This window comes from Ursus americanus, chromosome 14, assembly GCF_024610735.1.
Source record: "Ursus americanus isolate L20-20 chromosome 14, mUrsAme1.1.p, whole genome shotgun sequence".
NCBI classification, from domain to species: Eukaryota; Metazoa; Chordata; class Mammalia; order Carnivora; family Ursidae; genus Ursus; species Ursus americanus.
In genome coordinates, this window is record NC_142140.1 from 26,890,123 (window position 1) to 26,918,119 (window position 27,997).

The 27,997-nt window shown below is 40.6% G+C and overlaps 1 protein-coding gene and 1 pseudogene across 5 annotated transcripts in view; both read right to left on the reverse strand.

The window, feature by feature from the left end:
* Positions 1-27,961, reverse strand: part of ATXN7 (ataxin 7) — a 147,882-nt gene extending 119,921 nt beyond the window's left edge. For 4 of the 5 annotated variants that reach the window (XM_045807526.2, XM_087866881.1, XM_087866882.1 and 1 more), the window contains exon 1: positions 27,838-27,961. The gene's annotated coding sequence lies outside the window, so the exon portion shown is untranslated. Of the gene's footprint in view, positions 1-27,325; positions 27,677-27,837 lie in introns of those variants that run through there. The other variant, XM_045807527.2, reaches the window with a different exon arrangement.
* LOC123798818 (NADH dehydrogenase [ubiquinone] 1 alpha subcomplex subunit 1 pseudogene) lies at positions 9,110-27,315 on the reverse strand (annotated as a pseudogene).
* Positions 27,962-27,997: the final 36 nt, after the last annotated feature.

The following is a 27,997-nucleotide window of genomic DNA, read 5'->3' on the forward strand; positions in this document are numbered from 1 at the left end:
ATCACTTACTAGCAAGGACTCCAATACCTCTGGGCCTAGGTTTTAAGGATACATTTTAGTCCCGCACTTAGTCACAGGGCTTTCTTGACCCTCCCGAAACTCCATTGAAGAAGCCTCCATTTTCTGTCAGTGCCTGGCACCAGACCATTTCCAAACACATTCAGCCCCTCCTTTCTCAGCAAAGATTTCAGCGTAGCCATCCCTCACTTCCCCTGTCATTTCAGGTCACATGGCTCTCCTATCTCAAGCCCCATCTCTCCCAGGCTTCACTGAGGTTAACTGGGCTCTCTTTAGCTGAGGGGTAAACCATCTGTCCAAGTGTGACTATAGTACACTATTTCACCATTAGCCTAAAGGAAAAACAAAAATATAATAAAATTGGCAATAATTCTCTGATTTGTGCAAAATACTTGCTCAAGTCAGTAGATATGCAGGTCAATTACAAGAGCACAGGACAATAACAGTGGCTGACATTCACTAAGCACTTTAACTATGTGCCCAGTTTCAACACAGAGCAAACCCTTTACATGTATTCTCACCTAATCCTCCCAGTTGTATGATGTAGGAACTTTTACTATCCTTCTTTTGCAGAGAAAAAACTGAGACTTGTGAAATGAGGCCCAAAGGGGGTAGAACTGTGGCACCCACATACTAAAGTGGAGCGGAAAACCGTTCCTTCTACTGCTATCCTGCCCAGCAATTCCTACCTTCCTACCTCTGTCCCTCCATACCTGCTGTTCCTACTACGCTAAACTACTTCCTTCCTACCTTCCAAGTAACTCACATCCAGCCTTCAAAACAAACTCAGATAAACCTCTTCAGGTCATCACACCTACATGCCTAAGTGGGCTTCTTCAAGGCAGGGTCTGCAACATTTCATCCTTGTATTCCCAGGGCCTGATATTCCTTCCAAGTGTTAATAAATGCCTGCTGAACAGAACCGAATTCAATGGAACCACAGGCTCTGACAGCTACCCAACCACTCAAGATAATGTGGGCCTGGGGTGGGATGTTCCTGCCTTGCTAAGAACTTGCAATTATGCCTGAGCAATATGTGGCTGTTCTGGCATCTACCCTCACTCTTCCCAGCCAAATCCACCTATAGACGAAAAAGGGGAAGGCGGGATGAAAAGTAAAGTCCATGACTCCTGTTGTCCTCTTGAGAGGAATTAAAAGTCTGTGGTGTTGACAGGGAAGAGGGGAGCCTCGGAGGGGACAGGAAAGGGTTTCTCCCCCAGTATTCTGCCAGGGGGAACATTAATCTCCTGTTGCTGGAGTAGGGTTATAGAATTCTAAAATCCGCATAAATATACTCAGTCAAATCCTCCTTTGCTACTCTAACACAGTCCTTCAGGAAAGATGTCAAATAAATGAACAGCTAGCAAGTACTTCACTCTGGAGGCATACTTATTAACACTACCAATAATAGTAACAACTTTTACTGAGTGTTTACTCTGGACCAGCCCCTGTGCTAAGTACTTTACATGCACTGTCCTGTTTAATGTTCACCACAGCTCTATGAAGAATGTTTATAAGTGAGGAAATAGAGGTCTAAAGTAGTTAAATGGCTTGCCTAAGGTCACTACCAAGTGGCTCACAGTAGAGGCAGTTGCTAGTGCGATAACTATTCAATTTTTATTGATAATGCTTGCGGGGTTTTTGTTTTGTTTTGTTCTGTTTTTTAATTCTTCTACCCTTCCTCTTTAAGTAAGGCCACCTAAATAAAGGCAGGCTGGGCAACCTACTACAACTTTTACTGGCTCCTCTATACAAGATCCAGGGAAGGTCCCTCCTCTTTAATAAGCCTTTGTAAATATTATTTGAGATAAAGATTGCCAATGCCAACCTATATCCACATTCTTCATCTTCCTGAAGACAAAATTAGACTAAATTTCCCAATATCCATTGCAGCAAGATGTAGCTATGTGAGTCCTTAAAATATGAAGAGAAAGGTTGGGTTCCACTTCTAGGCCTGATCCATATAAACCTCCTTGTTTTGATCCTCAGTCTCTCACACCCTAGGCTGGTAAAATGGAGAGTGCTCCAAGCCCCTAGAGATGGGCAGAGCCACAAAACTTCACCCCTTAATGACGGGGTAAAGCAAGAGCTTCCTTGCCAACCTACACTGAGCTGTGACTTCAGTGAGAAATGAACATGTATTTTATTAAGCTACTAAAGTTTTGTGTAGCAATAGTCAGCCCACCCTAATACAGTATTAGTGCTGTTGCTATTATTATAATTTTCATTATTAACAGTATAGCCATGATTACTTACTTACACAGTTTATTCATTTCTATGAGGCAGGTATCATTTGCATTTTACAGGTGACACAACCAAGGGTCAGAAATCAATAATCTTTTCCTCCTCTGAACAACTATAGCATTTACAATCTGAAGGATTTATTTGGTAATTACTTATGGATTGCCTTATTATATATGTTGCACTGATGGGTTGAGCAGTTTTCACTCCTATAGTTAGCTGGTTTTTCTTTTACTTATAATTGGTTTTCCTCATCTGGATAGGGAGCTGCTAATGGGAAGGGTAGGTCTTATAGCACTGTATTCCATATCACTTCACACATTGCCTCATGAATACACAAATTAATAGACATAGATTCTTTAAATTATCTTATATATAAATTAGCATATATATCTTAAAATACAAGTAATACATAACGTATACACTCTGTTTTGAGCAGCAGGCTTCTTAAGTAAATCTGACCAAGAAAACTATTTCCTACAAAGAGTTGTTTTTTTTTTTTAAGATTTTATTATTTATTTGACAGACAGAGACAGCCAGCGAGAGAGGGAACACAAGCAGGGGGAGTGCAAGAGGGAGAAGCAGGCTCTTAGCGGAGGAGCCTGATGTGGGGCTCGATCCCAGAGTGCTGGGATCACGCCCTGAGCCAAAGGCAGACGCTTAACGACTGCGCCACCCAGGCGCCCCTACAAAGAGTTTTTTAATAGACTTTGTACAGTGCCTGGCATACAGCTGATGATCGATAAATGATTGCTTCCCTTTTCCTCTATCCCAACAGCTACTTCAAGTACAATCACATACTGCTTGAAGAACACAGGGATAAGCAGAAGAAAAATGTTAAAAGTGCTGGGGCACCGGGGTGAATCAGTGGGTTAGGCATCTGACTTTGGCTCAGGTCATGATCTCAGATTCCTGGGACCTAACTCCCTGCTCTGCGGGGAGTCTGCTTCTCCCTGTCCCTCTGTCCCACTCCTCCCTTCTGGCTTGTGCTTGCTGGCTGCTCCCTCTCTCTCAAATAAATAAACAAAATCTTTAAAAAATAAAAGAAAAAGAAAAGACAAAGAAAAATGTTAAAGTGATAAGTAAAGGTTGATTTTAACTACAAAGAGTATTTTCCTACGGGGAGGAAGACTGTCTAAAATGTTAGGAGGTAGAACCAAATAAAGATCATTTGCCAATTACAAGAGTACCTCGTTTATTAAAAAAATCTTCTCTGACACAACTTTCAGGAACACGAATTCTGGGCAAGTCAAGAAGTGTGTGCTCACATCCCCTCTCCATTGCTAGTGAGCTGCAAAATGGTGCTGGGGACCATCTTCTATTTGCTCAGTTACATAGGTCGGGCCACATGGGATTCCCTAGAGCCATGGTATCATTATTTGTAGCAAAACACTAATGTGTCCTCCTACAGCTCCTAGAATATTTTTATATTTTGTTAGAAAACATACAGTCATCTAAGGAAGATTTGTTCCCTCTGAGGCTGTTTGTTCCCATCCTTCATGTACCACAGGATTCCATTTCCTACTACAACAGTATTAACATGATGCAGACACTGGCCTTCATATGGTTACATTTCACACTAACCACATACAGAAGGTCCCTAACTCAACAATGTTTTGACTTAATGATTTTTCCACTTTACAATGGTGCGAAAGTAATACCCATTCCATAGAAACCACATTGACAATTTTGGACTTGGATCTTTTCCCAGGCGAGCTATATGTGGTATGACACTCTATTGCGATGCTGGGCGGCAGAGCACCACAGCTCCCCATCAGTCCTGCAATCAGGAGGGTCCACAACCAACACAACTTAAAACCATTCTGTACCCATAGAGTAATTCTGCTTTTCACTATCAGCACAGTATTCAATGAATTACATGAGATAGTGACATTTTCTTATAAAATAGGCTTTGTGTTAAATGATTTTGCACAACTGTAGCCTAATATAAGCAGGTTTAAGGTAGACTGGGCTAAACTATGATGTTAGGTGGGTTAGGTGTTCAACAAAAAAAAATTTTTTTTAAGATTTTACTTTTAAGTAATCTCTTTTGAGGGGGGCTCAAACTTCCAACCCTGAAATCAACAGTCATATGCTATACTGACTGAGCCAGCCAGGCACCCCAGGTCAGGTGTTTTAAATGCATCTTCAACTTACAACATTGTCAACTTATGATGGATTTTTTGGGATGTAACCCCATTATAAGTCGAGGAAGATCTGTAGAGCAATTCTCTGATCTTTCATTATCTAATTAATGTAAATATTTAAACTGCTATTCATTTAAATATCACGTTCCAAAGAGTCTCTCTGAAAAGTTCTTTCAAGAAGAAATGAACACAAATGTGGGTCAGTTACTTCATTTGGTATAACTGAAGTATACATTTGGTTTTCTTACTCCTGCTCAGTAAACAGTTGTAATATTTAATTTGTTGACAGGATGGGCTTTTCCCAGGGTAATTTTCCCTTTAACTTTGCAGTATCATCTTTAACAGCAGGCAATAAGATTAATGCTATAATCAGCTATTACGTCGGCACATACAACTTTAGCTGTTCTTCAAATATAGCAACAGAGTATAGAACACCCAAGCTAGGAAAGTACAGGTTTGAAAATTAGTGAATCAAACTCTGGACAACTTTTAAAAATAAATATATTTTTGGGGGTGCCTGGGTGGCTCAGTGGGTTGGGCATCTGCCTTCAGATCAGGTCATGATCCCGGGGTCCTGGGATTGAGCCCCGTGTCCAGTTCCCTGCTCAGTGGGGAGTCTGCTTCTCCCTTTGACCCCCCCTTCAGCTTGTGCTCTCTCTCTCTGTCTCAAATAAATAAATAAAATCTTTAAAAAAAATAATTTTTTTAAATGTTTAACATTGATGTTTTTTAAAATAAAATTATTTTTAAAACGCTAAATGAAAAATGCCAATCTCAAAAGATCACATTTATGTAACATTCCCAAAATGACAAAATTGTAGAGTTAGAGAACAGATGAGTGGTTGCCAGGAATTAGGAGTTGTGAAGGTAACAGGAATGACTACAACCATTACAGGATAGCATGAGGGAGATTTTTGTGGTGATGGAATAGTTCTAGATCTTGATTACGGTAGTGGTTATACAAATCTACACATGAGAGAAAATGACACAGAACTACAAACATACTTTATACCAACATCACCTTCCTGGTATTGATATTATACTATATAGATAGGAAAGATATAATTGATGGGAGAAACTGGGTGAAGAGTAACCAGGTACTCTAAACTATCTTTGCAACCTGTGAATCTTTAATAATTTCAAAATAAAAAGTCAAAAATAACTGAAAGTATGTAAGATTACAAACATACTTCAGAGTAATTTATGCAACCTATACGATTAAATAAAACCCAAGCCTGTGCAATTACTTTATTTTATCATCTCATTTTCCATTTTGTTTTTTTTTTTTAAGATTTTATTTTTATTTATTAGAGACAGCCAGCGAGAGAGGGAACACAAGCAGGGGGAGTGGGAGAGGAAGAAGCAGGCTCATAGGGGAGGAGCCTGATGTGGGGCTCGATCCCATGACGCCGGGATCACGCCCTGAGCCGAAGGCAGCCGCTTAACCGCTGTGCCACCCAGGCGCCCCTCATTTTCCATTTTGTATACAAACTACTCAGGATCTTAACAGAGGCAAGGAAAGAGTAGAAATGGAGTAGGTTTTATAATTGGTTTTGCCGTCAGGATGCTTACTGTTCATGACAACGTGAGTAACAGCACTTGGGCAGCACATATCTGGATGTCTTAACAAATGGCAAGTAGTATACACTGTTAAAAAAATACAAACATGTATTTAAAGCCTTATCTTAAAAATCTGTAAGATTTTGCCATTAAAACAATAGAAAGCCAGGACGCCTGGGTGGCTGAGTCGGTTAAGCATCTGCCTTCAGCTCAGGTCATGATCCCAGGGTCCTAGGATGGAGTCCCCACATCGGGCTCCTTGCTCAGGGGGGAGCCTGCTTCTCCCTCTACCTGCTCTGCCTGCTGCTCCCTTTGCTTGACCGCGTGCATACATGCGTGCGTGTTCGCTCGCTCTCTCTCTCTCTCTCTCTCTCTCGGACAAATAAAATCTTTTAAAAAAAAGAAATAGAAAGCCAAGAAAAAAAAAGGTAGAAAGCCATGGGACGGCGTACTTGAAACCTAACTTAAAATAAAAAAACATATTTTGTGATTTCTGTATGCTAATGAAGATCCCACTGCGCATATTATGTGTAATTTGCAAAATACATTATTAGACTTATGTGATTACCAAACAAGAGATTTTTTTTTTTTATGTACACATGGCAATAGTTTCTACAATTCAAACATCTCTCTGGCTAAATTAATATAAATTGCTGCAATATACCAATAATAAATAAGAGACAAAAAGAATTCCAGAAGCTGGGAGATGCAAATTAAACAAAGCCAGTACAAGTTATTCTCACTAGGGCTTTACACAGAAATCTTTTTATCACTGATTAAATGTAACATTCTGGGACTACATCAAAAATATGACTCTCTGATTCCATGTATCTCACACCTAAGCTGGCTCAACACTGGCTCATCATAACTCGGAATCTAAAGAGAGGCTGGCAGCACTTCATAAATACCTTCCTGTTCGCTCCTTTCTACAGTGATGCAATTTGACCTACATTTCCAGTGCCCATTGAAACTTCATAGGAGGGGAAAGAGGAGAGTTTTTCATTTCTCCTACCCTCTGATTAACTAGGACAGCAAATGCCACTCAAGGGACTGCTACTGGGCAAAAGCAAAGGGGGAAAAAAGTCATGCCGGTAGGAAATTCCACAGGAGAACATTTAAAATTCCTGCATTCTCTGATTCTGCAAACTGTCATGGCTTTGCAAGATGACAGCAAGGTTGCCCCACTTTATACCATAATCAGCTGAGGACACCAAGGGCTTTTATTTACTTCAGGCTCCCAGCATGATGAAAATTAAACTTGAACTACAGACTCTTGTCCTTGCCACCGTCTTTTTGTAAAAATAAGCTTTTCATTCTAGAATGCCAAGTTTACAGAGAGGTTGTGAAGACTACACATTATTCCTATCTACCCTACACCCCGTTTCCCCTATTGCTAACCTCTCCCGTTAGTATGCTACATTTGTCACAACTAATGAACCAATACTGACCTATTATTCTTAACTGAAGTCCGCACTTTATTCAGATTTCCTTAGTTTTTGCCTAATGCCCTGTTTCTGTCCCAGAATCCCACTCAGGATATCACATTACATTTAGTTGTCATATCTCTGCACTCTTCGAGACCGTGACAGTTTCTCAGACTCCTTTTTTATGACATTGACAGCAGTTTTGACAAGTACTAGTTCAATATTTTATAGAAGATCTCAATTGTCCAGTGGTCTTCTCATGATTATAATGGGATTATCAGATTTGAGGAGGAAGACCACAGAGATAAAGTGCCATTCTCATAACATCATATCAAGTATACATTTATCATTGTTCATGCTAACTTGATCAGCTGGCTGGGGTACTGTCTGTCAAGTTTGTCCACTGTATAAAGTTGTTTTCCCCCCTTTCCATACTATCTTCTTTAGAAGGAGGTCACTAAGCACAGCCCACATTTAAGGGATGGACAGTTATGGTTCACCTCCTTTCGGAGGGTTATTGACATAAATCATTTGGAATTCTTCTAGACATGGAAGATTTTATCTGTTCTTTCTTATTTGCTTACCTATCCAATCATTTATCTACATCAGTATGGACACAGAGATATTCCTTTTACATTAGTATTTTATTATACTTTTACATATTTGTGTTAACACTATTATGCTCTGTGTTATATGTATATTGTATCTTTTATTTATATTTATTTTATATATTGGGTTGTAATTTAAAATTATATTATTTAGTTGTTTAAATTGTCCAAGCTTTCACACACTAGGAGCTCTTTCAGGCTCCTGTGTCCATTTGATATACCCTACTACCCTGTGTTTTGTGTTTTGTTTTGTTTTAGCACTTTCGTGCTTTCTGGCATTTAGAAGATGCTCCAGGCTCATCTTGTTTATTCCCTGCCCCAGCCATAGAATTAAGTCATGTCTGGTTCCTTTCACTGGAGAATGGAATTAGAAACCAAGATCTGGACACTGGCTCTTATCATAGTCTTTTAATGTTTTACACTTTAAAATTTCTACATAAACTACTTCTATAGTAAATTAACACAATTATCTCTTTAAGTATCTTCATTTTGTGGTATAACATGATAAATCATAAAGAGGATGCTTAGTAATCAAACTACCTTCTGACTGGCCACCTTTGAGGTTTGAGATGTCCAATAAATGCCTCATCATAAATGAAGTTCCTCCAAAAAAAATTGAGATTTTTTTGTTTCTGTTGTTATGGGGGAGGGAGAGGAATTCTAGACTTAAATGCAGCATGCTTGCTCTTCTATGCAAGAAGGTCTCCTTTCTCCCCTCATTACCATTAAATGGTACGTCTACTCTGAATTACCTGAGCTAAAGGAAAATACAAATATCAGTCGGATCTGGCTTTGAAATACATTAGTGATGAGTTATGACAGCAGCTACACCTTCCTATTTATGGTTGGTTTATTTTAATGTTACACATAGTTTTTCTTCACTGAATCTAAACTAATTAGCCCAACACAAGGACAGAGCCAGGAGCTTCTTGAGCGGTAGGGGCACCTAATGGGAAGCAAACAGATTGCTGCAGATAACAACTCTACAGACAGGAGTTAATCCCTTACAACACACACAGGAAAATTTGTCACCTCAGACTCCAACCGTTAGTCTGTGTAAACATGCTATGCTAATAAAATCTCTGGTGACCTCAGATTTGTTTTTTGGGTGTTTGCTTTTTTTTTTTTTTTTTTTAGTAGAACACAGGCTGGGGCCAGCCCCTAATATTGCTTTTCTCGTCATCTTTTTCTCACTCAATCTGATTTAAGATTTATAGTCAATAAACCTTTCTTGAGCCTCTACTACGTACTAGGCAGCACACTATGCCTGGAGCTTCCAATTAATCCGATAGATTAGAAAAACAATTAAGAGCCCTGTTCCCATTTTTACCTCCCAACAGAGCTGCTGAAATTGTTGGGAGATAAGTCAGCCCTTTACAATGCTAAAGGCACAAAATGGTTTGGAGAAGCACATGGGTTAATGTCTACTTCTACAGTTGTCTGGTGTTAACACCTTAGAAAGATCGCAATTTCCTTATCTGTAAAGCAGACTTCCCAAGGATAATGCATGGAAAGCACAACCCTGGCATGCACAATGGGTTCTATAAGTATTAGCTCATGTTCACATTTTGTATTTCATCATAAATACGTCTAGAAAACACCAGGACTACCCCAGTAAGATGATTCATTGTCTTTTTTTCATTGACAATTTTATTATCTTTGTAAACACTAAAATCATGATTTAAAAAAAAAAAGTCCATTCCTGTGTCCCAGTCAACCGGTCTTTGATAAATAAACAATGCACATTCATTCAAGAGGCATGGGTCAGAATGGACAGGAAATATGTATTAATAACAGTAGGAGCTAACACTGCCCAAAAGCTTATTTTGTGCCAGGCACTGTGTGGATGTTGCATAAGAAGCCTATGAGGTAGGCATTTTAATTATCTCTAATTTCCAAATGAGAAACTGAGGCTATAGGGGTGAAGTGACTAGTGTGAGGCTGCTATCCATCTAGGCTAGGCCACCTACCCTCACAGAAAAACAACAACAAACAAGAGAATTATACCAAACAACTGAGCATAAACAGCCACTCCTTACCTCACGCTGCTAATTCCTTTTTCAAACACTACTGTGTTGGGTGCTACAGTGGAATGCAAGAGCTAAAATGCTTCCTTTGCTACAGAGATGCAAAATAGGAGAAAGGCTATGGACACTTTGGCCCCTAAAGGAGACTCCAAATTGGGACTTCTTACTTCCAAAATATTTTCAATATATAAAACTCACCGATGTCTCCCTACAGCGTTTTACAACAAGTAGCAACTTCCTGGCCTACCCTGCCAGGCTCTTCACCCTCCCGCCCCAGCTCTTGCCTTGGGGCATTTATGCTACATTCTGCTTCCGGACCCAGCTAACTTCTTCAGGAGTCAGTTTAGAAGTCACTTTCCCCGGGGGAGGGGGAGAAGTCGCTTACACTTTCTCTACAGGGAGTTAATCCCGCACTCCAATTGTCTAAAAGCGGTTTAAGCATGCTTCTTCATGAATGTCAATATCCTCAGAACGGGCAAGCACCCTACAAGCCTGTATCAAAGACCTCCCCTACAGGTTTTACCCCCAAGACAATCACATAAAGGTACGGAGAAGAGCAATCAGTTTTTGAAATCAAACAGATCAGGATTTAAATCCTGTTTTCTATTTACGAAATGTTTGATCTCAAGCAAGTCATTTCACCTTCATCATTTCTGATGAAGTTTTAATTGAGGAGATAACAAAAGCACAGTGCCTAGCACAAACTAAGTGTCATTATCATTATTATCCCCATATTACAGGAAGAAATTAACTCCCAATTAGCAAGATACCAAAAGCCACCGAGCTGGTAAGTGGTAGGGGTTTGGGCTAAAAACCAGTTCTTTTTCCTTCTTTCTACAATGTATTGAGCACCATCATCAAACATCATGCTTGGTACTGAAGACACAGCTGTGAAACAGACAGGTATCCTGCTCTCATGGTACTTACATTCTGGTAATGAAGACCCCCATCAAACATTTACACTAATAAATTAAAGTGTTTGAGGGAGAAGAGCAAAGTGCCTGCTTATATACAGGTTTTAGAGCAAGTAATAAGATCCCTGGATTTGATCTGGAAGGTCAGGGAAGGATCATGTGAAGAGGCAGCATTTAAACTGGGACCAGGAGGCAAAAAAGGTGTTCTAAGATGAGGGTGAAGCTGGCATCCAAGGCAAAAGAAATCTCAAGAGGAAAGACTCTAGTAAGTATGGCTTGACTGAAGAACTAAAAGGCCAGAGCACCTGAGGAGACTGTTGATATAGGTGGGGCCAGTTCAGAGGACCACGGAGGGACATGGTAAGGGTTTTGAATGCCATCGTTGAAGCATTGGGGAACCACCAAAAGATTGGCTGCTCTTGATGAAAAGGTACTAAAAGGCTCACTCGGACCCCAGCAACTTGAATTCAGGGCCTTTTGGTATCTTTTCATCATCTGTATTTCTAAAACATGGTAAGTGTAAATTTTTAATAAATATTTGTGAGCCACTGGAAAGAATCTCTGGTAAAGACAGATTAAACCACTTCTCCCTATTACTGATCCCACCGCTGATGTTTTATTATCACTGATTACTATAGTTGGATGTGGACCTCTCTTCACTGTTTAATCTTAAATTTGGGGAAGCAAAGTATCTTATTTATCTTTACATCTCTCAAAGCCAAGTGCTCAATAAAGTCATGGATCAAAATAGACCCTCTTTTAATAGCTTAAAATCTTTTCTTATATTTCTAGATTGGCTAAGTAAGAATCTTCATGCCAATTTATCCACCTTAAATAGATTGGAAGGGATAATATGGAGGGACTTAAAAAAAAAAAGTGCCACTTTCCTTTTGCAGCTTTTTCTTTTTTTTTTTTTTTTTTAAGATTTTAACCAATCTGTACACCCAATAGGGTCTTGAAATCACAGATCAAGAGTTGCATGCTTTGTGAACTCAGCCAGCCAGGGCACCCCTGCAGCTTAATTCTAACAACAAAAAACCTTCACCAATGTGTGATTAAAAGTACAATTTTTGTATTTTAGGATATGTCACACTTGTACAGTTCACATGCGTATTTTTTTTTTAAATCTTAGTTTAATTTTAATCAAGAACAAAATGCCCCAACAGAAGGTCTTTCAGTGATTTTCCAATTCTTCTGAGAATTGTTCAGATTATTTCTTTGAATATTTAATTAATTGGATAAGGGTAGGATAACTGCTTGGACTATTTATATTAAAAGATACAACTGAGGGGCGCCTGGGTGGCACAGCGGTTAAGCGTCTGCCTTCAGCTCAGGGCGTGATCCCAGCGTTCTGGGTTCGAGCCCCACATCAGGCTCCTCTGCTGTGAGCCTGCTTCTTCCTCTCCCACTCCCCCTGTTTGTGTTCCCTCTCTCGCTGGCTGTCTCCATCTCTGTTAAATAAATAAATATAAAGGGGGGGGCGCCTGGGTGGCACAGCCGTTAAGCGTCTGCCTTCAGCTCAGGGCGTGATCCCGGTGTTATGGGATCGAGCCCCACATCAGGCTCCTCTGCTATGAGCCTGCTTCTTCCTCTCCCACTCCCCCTGCTTGTGTTCCCTCTCTCGCAGGCTGTCTCTATCTCTGTCAAATAAATAAATAAAATATTTTTTTAAAAATAAATAAATAAATAATAAAAATAAATAAAAAAAAGATACAACTGAGTCATAATCAATAGTTCACACGCTTTAAGGTTTATTTTGGGATTTCAGGAGCTGAGAATGATGTGCTAACATGATGAAAGTGCAATTACGAATATGCTACTAAGGTGTGCTAGTAACTCTCCATTTGAATGCCTTCTCCCCATCGCCAGACCAATTTTCTACCACTCTGGCCCTGCTCTACGCCCACAAAGACTTGACCTTTATGGGAAGCATCACTGGGTTAAAGCAAGCAGGCCTCCAGGTGGGGTTGGTCAATTGAAGGCACCGGAAGAAGATCAAAGAGAGAGGGAGGAAAGAAAGTGGGGGAGGGAGTATTGCTTCCTTATTCCCTCTCTGCTCTTGGCTACAAATTCGGGCAGTGGCTGAATCCTCCAGGACCCCCCTCTGTGGCTCCAGCTCTCTCATTGGACTCCGGTAAAGCTATTTCTTCTGTTTGCTCCTTTGGACTTAGTGGTGATAATGGCTTTCCATTGAGGCTGGTTCCATGGATGACAGGAACAACATGTCACCCTTAACTCCCGGCATTCCTCTGAAAATAATCCTTTCATTAGTCTCCAGAACCGTCTGAATGGGCTCGGTTTCCTGCCAGACCTAAGAATTCAAACCATAGACTTGTAAAACCAGCAATCTCCCTCTTTTGCATATAGCAGTTATCATCACAATGGTTATTCATCTTCCAAAGCAATTCCTTCATACCAAGCACTGCGTGTAAGCTCTTAGAATTCTCAGGCAGAAATGACACCTCCTAAACTGGTCAGTTCAGGAGAACACAGGAGGGCGCTCCTGAAAGACAGCGGCAGAAGGGAGAGGCTGACACAATTCTCTAGGCCGGAGTCTATTACATGTCAAGAATAAAACGTTTACAAAGAGATGTTATACTTCCTCCTACTTCTCCCTGGATTTCCTCTCACTAAGGGCTTGGGATCAAAGTCACCATTGTATTTTCACACAGAACACCAAGAAGTTGTATCACCGCCTGGGGAAGTTGTCCTGTGTGTCACTTCACTTTGCTAGTTTCTCAGACCTAGAGATCTGCTTACCACTAAGCCAAGGCACACGGAAAGAGATCCAACCATCCTGTATTACTAGCCACCTGCCCATCTTTCCTTCTTTCTCTCTTTCGTCCCAGGACAAATCTTTCTTCCACACTAAGGCAAAAGATGAGCAGGATGAGAAAATTCTGCTTTGCTAAGCCTTGCCTGTCTCTTTAACAGATCTGACCAGATTAGCACTTCCCTATTCCACAGGAGAGGACTGGCATATGCTTATACCATAATCTGCCCTGAGCTCCTACGGATTTTTCTTTTATCAAGTCGACTGGATTTGAGGTGAGATGTTAACTGAAATCACCTGGGAGTGTCTAACCACTCCACCTCGTTTTCACTTAGTACAAGTAACCTGAAGGTGACTCTATTTCTGAATATTGGGACATTCTTTTGCGTAAGAGCCGATTTAAAGAATCTAGGGGGCTGAAAAGAACTGATGTGGCTTAGGGGTGCCTGGGTGGCTCAGTTGGTTAAGTGTCTGCATTCGGCTCAGGTCATGATCCTGGAGTCCAGGGATAGAGCCCAGTGGCGGGCTCCCTGTCCAGCGGGGAGTCTGCTTCTCCCTCTGCCTGCTGCTCCCCCTGCTCTTGCACTCTCACCCACCCTGCGTGCTCACTTTCTTTCCCCCCTTGAATAAATAAAATCTTAAAAAATAAAAAAAGAAGAAGAAGAACTGATGTGGCTTATTCAACAAGCTACTCCACCAAGAACTCCAACTGTCTTCCTCTGCAACCAGAAGACATTCAGCGTTAACAGAGTTGCTAAAAGACTTAGGCAGACAGACTATAGTCTGCAGGAAAGATGCTCTGCCTCACCTCAGCCAAGGCTAGCCAAAGGGCAAGATAGCTCTCTTCTCCCATCCTGGGGTTGGCGGGGAAGAAGCCTCTCTCTTCAGCTTTTGGCAACACCTGAGAGGCAGTGAGATTAACGAAACTTGGTTCACACTATGTCTGCATTTCTACTACTCCTTCTCCTTACTTGTAAGCATTCATTCAAAGAATATTTAATTGGGCAACTCTATAACCAGTTGGGTGGATCTACATCAAATATTACTAGTGGTATCTTTGGGTAGTAGAAGTACGAGTAACTATTACCTGCTTCTGTGTATTTGTGAAATTTTCCAATTTTTCTACAAACACCTATTCTTTCTTAGTGGTTTGCTGTTCTAAGAGGAGACTAACATATCAAACACTTGATTTTTGCAAGCAGGAAAAACTTATTAAACAAAAACCTTGCAAGCATTCAGAAAGTTCAGTTTTCCATTAGAACTGCATTTATGTAATTCTTTTTTTTATAGAATTCTTCTTTTTAATTTTTTGTTTTTATTGTGTACTACATTAATACACTGCATAGCCTTCTAGAAAGGGTAGATAGATGAGCATAACTGAGTTATTTTTCATCAGTCAGGAAAATGCTTCCTTAATCAATATTCTCCAAATCCTTTGACGCATAATAGTGATTAACTCCAAAGACACGCCTATCTCTCTTCATCAAACTCCACTGATATGGATAATAGGAAACCCTTTTTAGCTTACCCTCGTTACTGAACCTGTGGATGTGCACCATGGCTATGCGGGGGCTGACAAAGCACACAGCCATAATACTGATCCCAGGCAGAATCTCGAACCACATCACACCATCGTTGCCTGGGCCAAACTCTTCCTTCCAGGCGCCCTAAAGGTGACCCAGCCTCAGCCCCTTCCTGATAGGCTCCCTTTTTTAAATTTAATTCTAAAAACTCAAAATCGTATTTTTTTTAGCTTTTGTGTATTTTAAGATTTTCAATTCTATGGGGCGCCTGGGTGGCACAGTCATTAAGCATCTTCCTTCAGTTCAGGGAGTGATCCTGGCATTCTGGGATCAAGCCCCACATCAGGCTCCTCTACTAGGAGCCTGCTTCTTCCTCTCCCACTCCCCCTGCTTGTGTTCCCTCTCTCGCTGGCTGTCTCTCTGTGTCAAATAAACAAATAAAATCTTTAAAAAAATTTTTTTTTCAATTCTACATTTTACAACTTTTGTTTTAAAATTAAACCATTCAAATGTGAAAAACAAGAATACTTAGATTTAACATGTAATTTTTTTTCTAGTACACATTTCAAACTTAATTTAGATCATTTAGACTCTTCAAGGTCAAAGTTCACTATTTTCATACACTGCAGTACTAATTCAGGTTTTTTTTTTTTTTAGAGGAACTGTTTCTCTCTGTAAGAACACCACACAGACAATATCATAGGCAGTTACATGGTTAAGAGACTACAGATAAAAAATAGACTGGTGTTTCTTCCACTTACAAATGCTAGCCAATAAAAACTTTCCAGTCTACAGCTGATTAATACTTGACACCAGCTCTATGGAAAGGAAAGCTAATCGTTGCTGGCTGTTAGCTAAAGCAACAGACACACTAAGGAACCTTCCTACTGTCACATCGTGACTGCTGTTCACTAGGACAACTGATTTTTCCGTTTAGCTCCATTATAGTTCTAAACAGAAAACTGGAATACTATCCTTTCTGGGAGCTACTGTTCTCATAATCTATAATAGCTAAACACGTGTTACTCACTGTCTTGTAGTGTTGAAATATATTCACAGGGAATCTTGAAAACCATAAACATTTTTACTAGCTTCAGGAAGCTAGTAAATTTGAACAAGTGATTCCTTTTAAACTGTCCTAATATAATGGCAAATGGTCTCTTTTCTGACTTCGATTTCTAAATGATTTACAGTTATAACTACCAGAACAGTAATAATCAACAGGATGGGTAGTGGAGAGAGCATCGAATGGAGTCTTAAGTATCTCCTTTTAGAGCAGCTAAGAGAAGCTATGTTCCAAAACACTAAAAATGTCTTTGTGTTCAGAACGTTAAAACTTAACAGCAAAACAAAAAACAAAACGAAAATTTAAAAACAGCGTGAACAAAATATAAATGTATACAGATGAAAAGTATGCATTTTTCTTCCTTTTCTTTTTTTTTTTAAGATTTATTTATTTGAGAAAGAGAGAGAGGGAGAGGAGGAGCAGAGGGATAGAGACAAGCATACTCTGTACCTAGTGCAGAGCTCGATCCCACAACCCTGAGATCATAACCTGAGCCGAAATCAGGAGTCTAATGCTTAACCTACTGAGGCGCCCCAAGTATGCATTTTTCAATCATGAACTTTGCTAGCACTCTTTTCAGGATTAAGTTCAAGGATTCTAAAGGTTCAAAATGCCTGCAAAAATGAGACCATGAGACAAACTAGAAATGCAAGAGAAAAAAAGAGTTTTTGATTTTGATTAGTATTAAGTGTTAACATGTTTAGAAGCTGTAAAAATCAGCAACTGAAACAAATTAGAAAAAGACAATTTAAAAATTAGGTTAAATGTTAGGACAAGGTTCTAAAAGCTCCAGAAAAGTCTTGAGGTGTCTCTATTTACAAAATGTTCTGGCCAAATAAGAAACACCATATTAACACCATGATCACATTAATGGTTTCAGACTACAGTGAAACTTTACAAGCAAGGGGGAAGGGCCTAACATACAAACCTATTGTTAACAGAACCCTGTCTAGAGATTCTAATTAAACAAAAGTGTCAAGCACTCCTCTCAAAATCCCTTGTAGTGGTGGGCCTAAACAGCAGAAAACAGAGCAGACCATTTAAAAGAGTCCAGGGGTTGGGAAGACAAGTGACTACACCACAAGGTGGTAATTACACCGTGGGGAAGTAAAAAAGGCCAGACTTAAGGGCTCCAAGAGGTACTTCAAAAACCAGCTAATCATGGCAAGAAGAGGTGGGACAAATTGGCTTCTCAACTGGCTATCTATGGGGACATAAAAGAGGCTGGGCCTCCAAAGCAAGAATAAACAAAAGTGGCTACTACTAATGGTCAAGGTGACAACTAGATCTCCATTTCACACCAGTGTCCCAACATACATTCACTCATCTCCGAATCAGCCCAGAAACCTGAGAAACCAGAAGACAGGCTTCTCCAGTTGGGAAATCTTCCGCAGCAAAGGCATGGGTAGTCAGAATACCTATGTTTTCCTGCCAACGGTTCTATGCTGAAGGGGAAATTGCTTACCTTTTCTAAACCATATGCTCAGCTGAAAAATAGGAAAAATATGCTTTTCTCTGACTTCAAAAGATTATAAAAAATAGGAGTATATGCGTGAAAATGCTCTGAATAAAATCACACTGTATTTGTGCAACATTTTATCGCTAGAAACATGGTTTAACTCATAGCTAAAGGCTATGTAAACGTAGGTTGTTCCTTCGACCCATAAACTGTAAGGTCTGAAATATTTAAGTATTAGCAAGGTTACAATGAAAGCCACTACACACCTGGAGAAGACAGAAAAACAGAAGCAGGGCAGTGTGGGAACATTAAGTGCAGGGGCCAATAACTGTATTTATCTCACTGTGTCCTAAGGAAATCACTATCCACTAGGTAAAACTGTTTGTAATAGGAACCCTGTTACCAATAAATGGCTAAATTATAGTTCATATGATTTTCTTTTAAAAATCAGGGAAATGGGGTGCTGGTTGGTTTAGTCGGTTAAGCGTCCGACTCTTGATTTTGGCTCAATTCATGATATCAGGGTCATGAGATCAAGCCCCACTTTGGACTCACACTAGGCACAGAGTCTACTTGAGATTCTCTCTCTCCCTCTCTCTCTCTCTCTCTCTACCCCTCCCCCACCCCCTTTAAAATAAATAAATCTTTAAAAAATAAAAATAATAAAAATCAGGGAAATGATAGAAAAGATTACTATGTAAAAAAATGGATAAATATGCTATTGCCCTTGGAATGGTAAGCAGTTATTACTGGAAATGGAAATAGATGGCAGTCACAACAGTGCTTCTCAGTCTGAGGCTTAAGAACCTTTAGAGGCACGTGGCGTTGAGAGGGAAAGAGGTGAAGAAGGGGTCATCGGGTGTTGCAAATAGTAAATGTGACCAATAATGTACAAAGCAGCTTGCACAAATGTTCAGATAGTGGACATCTGTTGGTTTTATCAACGCTGCATTCACTCCCCTGCTGGGGAACAAACCGCCCCCGCCCCCAGAAGGTACTTTCTTGGTGAAGCAGGAAACGAGGCACCTTGCAGGACCCAGCTGACCCTGAGAGACCCCTTTATTCTCAGTACAGAGTGGAGTTACGAAGCGTTGGAAACGTTAATAAGGCTACCACCCTGTGAAGACTGTCCATTGAGGCCTTGTTCTTCAGCTCTATTGTCAATTCGGGGAGCTACACCACATCCTTCCAGTAACCTCCTTTTTTGCTTAGGGTAGCCCAATTTTGTTTCCACTACTTACAACCTTTCAACAAGTAATTTTAAAATATTAGTTTTATGGTAAAACAAAGGGATGTATAATGGAGTAGAATACAGAATTCATGTAAAATTTTAAGATACTGGATTCTTCTTTTGAGATTGCTAAAGATATGCTTCCTCCCCCCCACACACACACAATGCAAATTTCTTTAGCAAAGGATTTAAGCACTGGTACAGGGATTAACTTTCCATAACTTTCAGGATCTGCCCCTAACTAGGTAAAAGATCTAGGGCAAGTTACATAACCTCCTTATGGCTCACTTATCACAACTTTAAAATGGGAGTAATAGTACCTACCTCATAGAACTGTTATCCCAGAGAATACAGGGAAGCAGCTAACACCATGCCTCACTGCAGAGTTTATCACTCATGGCAAATAAGGGTTAATATACAAAGCAAGGGGCATACTGTTCGCAAAGATGGCCATAACATACCGCTGCCTCCCCCCCCAACTGCTGTCAGCATCTTCCATCAAAAAGTGGTGCCTACTTTCAACCCTGGAATCTGGACTGGGCTTGTGGCTTGCCTTGACCAAAAGAATGTGGCAGAGTGACCCTGTGTGACTGCTAAGCCTAGGCCTCAAGAAGCCTTGCTGCTCTCACCCTGAAACATAACGTCTCCATGTGAGGATAACCTAGTCTAGCTACTGGAAAAAGAGATCGTGTAGTGGTCAGATGAGCTGTCCCAGCTAGACCCCTAGACCAATCAGCTCTGACTTGGTGACTTCAGATGACAGCAGCCACATTAGTGACCTCAGGCCAAACAAGAGCAGTGGAAGAACTGCCCTGCCCTAATTGTGTGCAAATAAATGGTCATTATTTTAAGCCACAAAGTTTTGGAGTGGGTTCTTCTTACTCTGCAATATGTAACTGATAGGTATACTTCATCAATTATCACAGTATTTCTACATTTTTTATTCCAAGCATTTCCTAAAATTTCCTGCAAACAAACCCAAAGCCCCAGTGTGTGCAAATAAGTATGTCACAGCCAGATGTGGTTATACTTCTCATTCTTCATGGCCAGGTCAACGTTTCTAATTTCATAGAAACATTGAAATGTATCTCAGAACTTGGGGGCTTAGGTTGGAAAGTAAAACATAGCCCCAAACCAAAATAACTTAAGTGAAAATAAAGTGAAAAATTTCTAAAATGATCACAGGTACACCACAAGGATGCAGGTGCACACTAGCTGAGCTAAGACTGAGGTAACCAGCTAAGAGAAAAAAAGTGAAACAAATTTGCTGTGATTCATTCAAATAGTAGAAATCAAAACAGATTCTCCCTTTTAACAGTTTTTACACCTGACATTTTCCTCCATATACTTTAAAGATGACCCAAACCTTCTTTTAAAAGTTCACTATGCACTGTCAAGAGGAAGGAAATGCTTGCTTTAGGTCACCATCCATTCAACAAATATTTACGGAGCACCAACTCCGTAAATGCCAGCAAGTTGTTAGCCCCTGAACACGTTTTTTGATAGTGTACACAGAGATAGCACGCTAAAAGGAGCATGACTGATGACTAGGTTCTGAACCTAGACTACACTACTGTCGTCATCAAGGTACCTGGTCTGGTTAGAGGGTTTAGGCTGGTGAATGTGACAAACAAGGCCCTGCCCTCATGCAAGCCTCTAGAAGGACGGAAATATTAGCAACCAATATTATTATCATCACCAATATTATTATCATCATTGCCATTACTATTATTATTATTATATACCCTTACTTGTCCCACCACTTCTTTCTCCTTAGTTACTGCTAAGTATCTGGAACTCTGCTAAGCACTTGCCTCATTTAACCTTCACAACAACTTAGCAAGGTATTGCTTACATTTTCATTCATTCATTCATTCATTCATTCAGCTCTACACCCAGTGAGGCTTGAACTCATGACCCCAAGATCAAAAGTTGCATACATGCTCTGCTGACTGGGCCAGCTAGGTGCCCCAGAATTGCCCACATTTTACAGAGGAGGAGACTGAGGCCATAAATGGATAAAAGTAACACAAACAGTAAGTAGTGGAGCTCACGCTTTTAAACACTACCCTCTATTGCCTCCATATATATGAACTCCTTACGATTTTATAGGAATTTCAATGGAGGAAAATCTTTCACAACAAGAAATGAGGCACAACATGCTATCATGTAAATGTCTGTGTTTCAGTAAGTTTCTTCTGAAAACTGTTATTTAGTCCTGTATGGATTTTTTCTTTCCTGTTAGAAAAGTCAGGACAATATTCTTACTTATTAGTAAAACAGAAAACATTTTCAAGGTATATGAGAAAACATACTTCACTTCTAATACAATACAGACTATGAAGGAAAGTAGTCATGAGAGCTCAATTAGCCACAAATAGGAGATATTTTAATTACTATATTTATTCTTCAATAGCTTTATTATGTTTTCCTGATTATAAAAGCAGCACATGCTACATGAAAAGAAAAACTGAGAAAAGCATTTTTAAAAAATCACCCACAATCTTAATACCTAGGGATAACAAGTTCCTATTACTCGGTGTATATCCTTTCAGATACTTTCCTTTAGGTTTCTATATACAGGGCTTTTGTCCACCTTTTAAAAATCATTTTAAAAACCCCACACAATACACATATTGTCATGCTACCCTCTTTCTTCTAAACATCATTCCATGTCAATGAATATTGACCTGCATCATTTTTTTTAAAGATTTTTTTTTAAGTAATCTTACTCCCAGTGTGGGGGTCAAACTCACAACCCCAAGATCAAGAGTCTGCATGCTCTATTGACTAAGCCAACGAGGCACCCCCTGCATCACCCTTTTTAAAGACTGTACAGTATTTCACTGCATGGGTAGGTCCTGATGGATCTAATCAATCGTTTATTAATAGGCATTTGGATTACTTCCAATGTTTTGCTATTATTAAAAAATGGGGCAGTGAGCAGTCTGGTACAGATATCTATTCACCTTTGACCAACTGTTTAAGATAAATTTCTGGATGTTGACTTGCCATTTCATTTTATGACTTGGGATGCATATTGCCCAAATTGTCATCTAGAAAATAAATAACAAATTTACCTTTTTTAAAAAAAAAAAAGGAAACCCTTAAAATTTAAGAGTAATAACATATTTTACTACTATCTACATAAAATGGCAAAATATTTTAAAAACTGCATCTTATCTCTAAATATCTAAAATACTGATGCATAACTCTGATACTACATTAAGTTTACACTGGGAAGGGGGAAGATCCTAAAATACCCAATAACTTCAGCATAATGTTGTTTTGAAAGTTAAACTCCAAAAAGAACATACTTGCTGCAAAACAACCAAATTAGCAGAGAATGTTTAAAAGGCAGGAAAGGAGGCAAAAAATAATCAGTTACAGCGATTACCAGGTCACCAAATCCTCATCTCATACAATGACCAAGAGAGAAGGGTCAAGAGAGAGAGAAAAGGTGACACTAAAAGCAGCAGCCCTCAGAGCTTCAGTGATGGCCGGATGAAATTACACACAGACATATACATCTACATGCTCTGTACACATCAATCCTGGAGCTAATCTCCAGGGGTTAGAGCACAAGAGGAATCTTTGTGTGCTTTATTTAACCAAACATCATGCAGAAAGGGGGTGGTGGAATCCAAATACAGATTTCCTTAAGGTAAGAGTGTCTAGTTAGCAGCCTGAGGGCCTAGTATCGGTTACATCCTTTCCAGGACAAGGGGACAAGAGGAACTTGAAGCATGAGACAGCTCCAAAGGCATAGATTCCTTTCAAAATGGTCACACAGGACAGGGTTCAAACATCAAGCCTTATGGAAAACTGGGCAAGGTGAGAACATTTTTAGCAATAAAAAAAACCAAAACTTCCTGGTGATATAATAATACGTGTGCTAAGAAGGGAAGGCCACACACTGTAACTAAGAACAACTAACCTCGTGGAGTTTCATCCTAACGGAGGAGACAGGGGCCTTCAATAACGCTGCCATACCAAAAGCACGGAATACTTGAGGAGGCAAACCACAATGTGTATGCAGCAGTGGGATGGGGTGAGGGGGCACGTTTGTACAGCTTGGTGATACCACAGACCTACAGGACTTAGGAGTCTAACATTCTTCTAGGCAAGAGGTCAGCAAACTATGGCCTATGGGTCAAATCCACCTGCTAGCTGTACATGTCACAAGCCCAGAACAGCTTTAACATTTTTAAATGGTTCAAACAAATAAAAACGTATTTCATGGCACACAAAAATTACATGAAATTCAAATGTCAGTGTCCACAAAGTTTTGATGGAACACAGCTATGGCCGTTCGCTTATGTCTCTGGCTGCTTTCTAAATACACGGGTAGAATCGCACAGGTGTGACAGAGAGATGGGGAGTGGGGGGGAAGCCAATGCTGACAAACTGGAAAATATTTACTATGGTGTCCTTTCAGAAAGTTTGCTGATATCTGTTCAAGGCCATAAAATCATGTAGTTTTTGAATGGACCATGGCTCCAAACCTGTGCATGCTTGTTGGTTTGGCCCCTGAAAAAGCCAGGATTTAGACATAACCTGTCAGCCTAACAGAGAATGCAATCCCACTGCCAAGAATAGCACACAGGTCTAATAGGTCCTACAGATGCTGGGGTACCTGCCCATGGTAACCAGAAAGATGTGAAAGGCTTTTATGAATTCAAAGTGGGATGATCCCTAAAGGTTTACATGGGACGGTTCTTAAAGAACATACTAGCTTCTCCTTCAAAAGACAAGAATGAAACCATCCTCAAGATGGCTACAACCTTTAAGCATTTATACTAGGGGCCTAGGACTGTGCAAAGCCTTTTGCTTTTATTATCTCAGCTAATGGTCACCTTCTCCAGACTCAGATACTGGATGGCTCAAGCTGAGCACAACCAGAAAGCTTAGGGGTGTCAAACCCAGTCAGTGCTTGTGTTCGTACCACTACCCCACTTAAAGGCAGTAGGCACAAATGCTCACCACAAATAAATGAAAAGAAAAGAAAAAGACCACAGAAACAGTGGAAACGTTTGCTCTTATAGCCATAAGCACTGTAAGTATTTTATTCATAACTCTGTTCTTATTCATAATACCTTCTCTTCTTTCAATGTTTAAAGATAGGAAAATATAATTCAGTTATTCCAGATTCTTTTCCCTGTTGAGAAAAATCAATGCAGGTACCCAACTGTGGGGGCATTTTAAAGACACCAGAATTAGACAGCCAAAGTTACAGGGGTAGCTTCCACTAATGGAAGTCTCTGGAGTACCTGTAAGGGTCCCCAACACGAGGAGGTGAACAAACACTTTCAGAGACAATGGGCTGGAAAGTACAAGTGCAGTTTTTTAGTTTAAATTTATTTAAATTACAAGTGAAGAACAAAAGTTAAGTGGAATCTTACACAAAGAGATAGCTATAATGTCGGCGGACTGCTACTCTTTCGGCCCAGCACCCATGTCTTCAGCTTTACTAAGCGCACCACCATCTTCCTTCAACTTTACCCCCGGATATCTACAAGGTAAGGACCACTTAATCCTAACTCATTTTTGAAAACCTAATTTTTAAAAAATGTTCCAATTTGTTAATATTTTCATTATTCTTTGGAAAAGAATACATACCATTACCATATACTGTGCTTATACATGTTCATTCAGGTGTTGATTAGTGGTTATCACATCTAGCTCTAGCTCCCAAGTCCTTAACATGGGCCAAATGAGGGGTTGAGAGTTTTTTTACACAGCAAACTTCATTCCTACCTCCTTACACTTCTACTGCCTTAGGCTTTATCCAGATGAAGAACTGGAGGGTCAGGTAGGTTAAATAGCTACAGTGAATGAAAGAACCCAGATTTGAACTTGAGTCTGTTTTGATGAGAAACTTTTTCCCATCATGTTCTGCTGTTTGGCCAAGGCAAAAACACATTTTCTTAGAATGACTACCTCCCAGTCACATTTCAGATTTGCTAGAGAGCAGTAAGAGGAGCTGGGTGGACCATTTGCTCCAAGGGCTGGTTGTCAAGATCAAATCTCTACTTATTGACCATCAATCTATCTGCTCTAAATTTTTAAATTTAAAAACAGCCACAATGCACCCAGGACCAGCATGTCAAGCCCTTTATGTGTGTGTGTATGGTTTATCAACGAACAGGCAATGCTTTGCTGTGGCAACAAAATGGAAGTGTTTTTGCACCTCTAAGACCACATGTCTAGGCTAAAGACAACTTTAAACAGCAAGTACTGGGCACAAAGATCTGTATTTTTTCTTTTTTTTTTTTTTTTCCTTTTAAGAATTATTCTAACTCCTATTTTATTCAATAAAAACATACAACTCTAACATTTTGGGGCTCTGGACCTCTTTTATAACACAATCACAGACCCTCTCCCTAAAAACACACACAAAAAGGTTTGGTTACAACTACAGCAAGTTCAGGAATCTCTTGAAGCCCATTTATGGACCCCCTAGACGTCCAAAGACACCAGAAGAACCTTTGCTCTAAAAACATACCACAGAAATGTCTACATCATTTCACAGGACCGGAGTAAAAACTTTAGAGCCAAATCTCTCATCATCCTTTATAATTTCAGAAGGCTGATATTAAATAAACACTCAAACAAACTTCCATAACTAGACTCTCAAACTCTCCAAGAAACCACCAATCTAATGATTTGAGTAAAATCACGAAATCTAAGATCATATAAGTTCGAAGTCCAAATCAGTTTTGTTATAGCTTAGAATCTGCTACTTATTTCTGCCCAGAGACCTCCCTATAAAATAAACATTAGTATGGCCTAGAGCTTGAGTCCTTCCTACTTTAACATTCACAAACACATTAAGATATAATTATATGAAAAAAGACTACTAAAATTTTCTAAAACATGTCCTTTTACTATACATAATATGAAGAAAAGTCAATTAAGAGAATTCTTAAATGTTCAACACAGATCTATGTCAATGCAGTTGCAAGTTAAATTATGTGGTTGGCAAAGCAGATTTTTTTATAATTTCACAAAGGCTCAAATTTGGATGTATTTCAAACCACTTGGATCAAGAACTTTCAGAAATGTTTATTTTTTAGGTATATCTCAAACTTTAAAGTCTTTCAAATCTCTCTCGTTCTTATTGCTTTACAAAATTTCGAGCATAGTCCACCATTTTTTTAAGTTACAAAATGAACATATAAAAGTGGCCAGGACTCCATCTATGAATACGATATAGACTGTCTCACGAAAATTTAACAGTTACAAGGGGTGGTGATACTTGGCTATAAACAACACTAAAGATTATTTTAAATCACTAGATACTGTTTCAAAATCATTATATGATAAGATGAAGTAACAAGTATCTTACACAAAACATCATTTCACCACTTGACACTTATCTTTTAAATAGCAACCATCCCACCAAGATGCAGTTAGGATGCGTAGATAATCAAATTGACACTTTCAGTTCACAGCGTGTAGTACCTGAGATTTAAAGTAAGTCTCCCTTTGGTCAGAGTATTTTCTCTCCTTCTAAAACCAAGAAAATGAACAGGGTCTGATGCCCATGCACACACAGAGTTTAAGTCGGTATTATTTTAAGTCCAGGGGAGGCTTCACCCCCTTGGGGAAGTCAAATTATACCTCAGAATCTTCACTCAGAGTAATTTTTGGGTTATTTTGTTTTGTTTGCCTTTATGCCCAAAGTCAAAGGTGCTAATTCTTGAAGAACATTATTGGAGTTTCAACTTCATACATGTGAATGAAATTTTGCATATAATATACTGATCTCTAGCTAGAGGTTAAACACATCTCACTGCCATACATTTACATTTACAACTCCTCCTCTTTGAAATATCTAAGAGAAAACTGGGAGAATGAACCCAAGTTTCGCAAGGAACCAGAAACAACCAATCCAACCCACATAACTGCTTCAGACCGGATGTGAAGAAGCAGGGTGCTTGGGGCGGGCAAGAAAGCTGGAAAATAACTTTATGTTCAACAAATTACCAAACCTGGGTTATAACTCAGACACGCTTCTTTTGGCTAACTGAATCTATACCACTGGAGATCAAATCAGCTGTACTGGTTCTTGTTTCCTCTCGCCTCTCACCACCTAAATGTTGCCATTTACGAGAAACTCATCGAAGTTGAATCAAAGTGACTTTTGGCAAGAGATGCCACTATGAGATCTACACTGTGCTCCGGAAATGTGTAACTCTACACACAAGGCAACGTTACTCCTTGAGCACCAACCCCCGCCCCCCAACTTCACTTTCAACTTCCCCTTAAGATGGGAACAATCACATAGCCATTTTCTTTTGAAAACCAAAGAGAAAAAAATAAATAAAGCACCCCATCCAGATCACCGACGGGCTCCCAGGGCCCCGGGGGGTCGGCCAGCACCGCGCTCCCGCGTCGCTCCGCCAACTCCTCCCGGAGGTCTCCAAGTTTCTCTTTCCCCGTCGCCGAGCACCCGCCAGAGCCCGGGAGGGAAGGGGGCGGCCCCAGGGGCCGGAACCGCGCGACCTGGAACCCGGGGCCTTTGCGGCTCGCCGACCGCGCCCGGCGCAAGTGCCCACGTTCGAGACCCGCCCGGGTGCGCGTGGGCGCCAACTTCTCAGGGACCCTCGCGCTGCGCCCCCTCAGTACCCCTAGACCTGAGCGCCTCCCGGGCCAACCGCGTCCGGGCGTCCCCGCCGCCCTCCCCAACCACCACCCCCACCCGCGGAACGAGCGCACCCCCAGCTGCAGCAGCCGGGATGCGGCGGCGGGGGCGGCGGTCCCCTTCCCCAGGAAGCCGCGGGGGGCCGAGAGCCTGGCGGCCCGCAGCCCCCGCAGTCCCGGCGGCGGCCGTGCGAGCTCACCTGGCGGCTGGCGGCGGCCTCCGGGGCGGCCTCTGGGCGTGGGCCGGGCGGGGGCGACAGGGGGGGCGGCGGGGGCCGGGGCTGCAGCCGAGGCCGCCGCCGCCCGCTGGCCTCGCCCCCACACGCGCCGGCCGCGGCCGCCCCCTGGCCGTGCAGGGAG